The sequence below is a fragment of the Primulina eburnea genome, chromosome 6, assembly GCF_022965805.1.
Source record: "Primulina eburnea isolate SZY01 chromosome 6, ASM2296580v1, whole genome shotgun sequence".
NCBI classification, from domain to species: Eukaryota; Viridiplantae; Streptophyta; class Magnoliopsida; order Lamiales; family Gesneriaceae; genus Primulina; species Primulina eburnea.
Genome location: NC_133106.1, coordinates 19,439,840 through 19,443,188, shown reverse-complemented (window position 1 = coordinate 19,443,188; position 3,349 = coordinate 19,439,840).

Sequence of the window (3,349 nt, the reverse complement as noted above, 5' to 3'; positions counted from 1 at the left end):
TGAGTCATCAATTCTGCGGCTGATTCGCCCAGACACTGATATATGCATTATATCGATGCCGTTTAGAGATTGATTCATTCCTATCGACTGAGATTCGATATAATTACCTATATCCAGACATCGGGATCCCTAGGTTAGAGTTGAGTCGAGTCTGAGATGACGCGTCAAGTGGAGTCGAGTCTGAGACGACGCGTCGGTTGAGTTGAGTCTGATACGACATGTTGATTTACATTGTTTATATCATTCATGATTATTGAATGTTTGATATTGATTTATGTTTCTGATTTGAGACATGTTATGAGTAATTCTTATATGCTTTCGTATATGCTTTTATATGATTGCATGTGTACATTGTTTATACTTGGATATTTATATCTCACCGGAGTTATCCGGCTGTTGTCTTGTTTTGTATGTGTGCATGACAACAGGTGGGGCTGGATCAGGGTCAAGAAGAGGATGAGAGAAGATCAGATAGCGTGGAGATCCGGGCTTCGAAGCAACATAGGATTCAGCACTGATATGTAGTTGAACCTAGTTGAATTCTTGTAGATAACACAAGATTTGTATGTTCATGTTTAATATGTAATTTGAGTAAATTACATTACGTTTCCGCTTTGTATTTTAAAAAAAAAAAAATTTAGACCCTGTTTTATAATTGATTAATTAGTCCCAATGACAATTATGATTATGATTAACGTCCGGGTCCCCACACATACTGACACGTGTCCTTATGTTTACTTGACGGCTGTACATTCATTTTAAAATATCACCTTCTCACTTTTCACTTTTACCGTTTCAAAACTGTTGTTACTCAGCTACTGCTTTCTCTTAATCATTTTCTATCTACTGAAAATTTTATCTGATCCTTTCATCGTACAGAAATGGTCGGAGCATACACTCTTAATGCATATCAAATCAACTTTGATTCAGTTCTCAATGTCAAAGATGAGAACCTTGTTAAAATGTTTCAGGTCCTTGAGAAATCAAGTCTTCGAAAATTCTTGGAAGCACCAGCTGTGATATACAAAAATGCTCTTCTGGATTTCTACGCTAAGGCAACTGTGCATGAAGGAAAGATCGTTCACTCTCAAGGAGATGCATCCATGTCTATTGATGCCGCACTATTGGGAGCAACTTTCCTCCTCCCACTTTCAGGTATTTCTAAACTATCTGATATTTCTAAGCTAGAAATGTCTATTGCTCTCAGCACTTTCTCAGCCACTGGAGAAGAATTGTCTCCTTCTTGCCACAAAAAGTTACTCAAAATGGAATATCAAATTCTGGCTGATATTGTGGAGAAAGCTATATTAGTCAAAGCTGGCACGTTCGACAAATTAACAAAGGAGAAAGTTCAAGTGATGGCTGCCATCACTAAGGGAACTAAAGTGGATTGGAGTCATTTCATATTCAGAATCATGAAAGACATGGTCACCAAGAAAAGTTCTGGATTTGCTGTTCAGATCAGCACAATGCTAAAGGATGTTGGTTTCGCTTTTACAAGTGAGCAAGATGTTGTTTTGGTAACAATGATTGATGCTGAGAATGTACTCGCTTTAAGGCCCAAGCCAACTGTGGCTGAATTTGTTGCCTTGAAAAAAGAGATTGGAGAGACTCTTTCTGAGGCTCAGAAACCTCAACGAAATATTAAAAGGAAAAGAGTGATAGTCTCTACTGATTCTGATAAAACAGTATCAGAAGAGTCTGCTGATGATGTTCAATCATCCCTACCAACTCCAATCAAAAAGAAAGCAAGGACTGTTCTTAAAATCAAGAAGACAGCAGCAATTTCTGAAATTGAGAAAGTGCCAATCAGACAGGTGTTTCCAGAAGTGGTTCCATCTGCACGATCCACTGCTCCTACTTCAGTGCAAGCTGCTGCATCTGTTCCAGCAACATCTACTGCTTCTACTTTCAGACCAATGATTGGAATAGTGATTCGAGAACCAACAAAGGGGTCTTCTGCATTTCGACCGATTTTGCCTATTTCATCAACCGACAAAGGCAAAGGAAAGATGATTGAAGAACCACAACTTTTTGGACTCAGAACAACTGTGACCATAGGTGTTGATCTTCATTTGGCAGAAATAGAAAGCTCTGCCAATGATGACATGAATTTCTTTGACGAGTGGCACAAGGTCCGAATTTTTCATTCTTTTGCTTACTTCAAGAAGAAAGGATCCTATGGGAAAATTATGAACGCTGAGAAGAGGGTCTTTCAGCTTGCCAAAACAGAAAATGTAATCGAGGTCTTGCGTAGAAGAAGCTACATTCTCGAACAGCTGAAATGTCAGAAGTTGGAATCGGTTCTGAAAATTCTTAAATCAAGTTTTGATCCTACAAATCCTACTGCTGCTCAGGATCAAAACGTCATTCTGATTCTAACTGACAAATTGAAACAGATGAGTGAGCAACTTCTTGATCAAGAAAAGGGCTTTGGCGAGCCAATTGAATATCAAGTCGGCCTTGTTCCAGACTTTCCACAGATCCAGACAGTTGAGGAACGGACTACAGCTTCACCAAAAGCTTCTGTTCTCAGTACTCCTGCATCACCAACAAGGCCTATTCAGCCATCATCTCTTTTATCTGTGCATGAACTGGCTTCAGTTGAAGAACTCATTGAGTCAATTGTTCCCACGTCCCCTACTACTCAGGAAGCAGTTCGAGCTACTTCATTGCCACCATCACCCTCTCCAACCGCAGAACAACATATGGCAGAATCAGATGCTATATCTCTTTTGCCAAATCTAGAGAACTTTTCTGCTGCTCATCAAGTAGAAATGAAAGTTCTTTTGGATCAAAAATCTGAACCCATAACTGCAGAACAATCAGCTTCACATACTGCCATTGTTCCAACAGAAGAGAACTTGGTCTCCAACTTGGTTGCTCCTGATGAAGAGATTGTTCCTACAATAATTACTGCCGAACCAACTCTCTGCTATTCCAGATGTAAGCTCTGCTGACCCTGGTCCTTCTACTGATGTGATGGATACCATTTCCCTCAACACCAATCAAGTCTCTATTGTGCTGATTGTCACTGATCCTGTTCAAACTCACACGAACACTCGCGTTGTTGAAATAAGGCAACGCTTGCTTGAGCGAACCCCCTCACCTGAATCAGACACATTCAATTTGGAGTTTCAGATTGACGTTCTGCAAAAGGGAGCTCCATAACCTGTCTGATTTAGTCAAGCAAATGTCCTATGAGAGCTTATCAGAATCTAGTGGTGCTCAGTCCTTCAGAGATCGAACGAGCAAAGAAATATATAAAACGGCGGAATCCATGGAGAAAATGTATGCTGAAACCATTTTTTTCAGAAAAGTTGTAACAAGAAATAATTGTCACATCGTG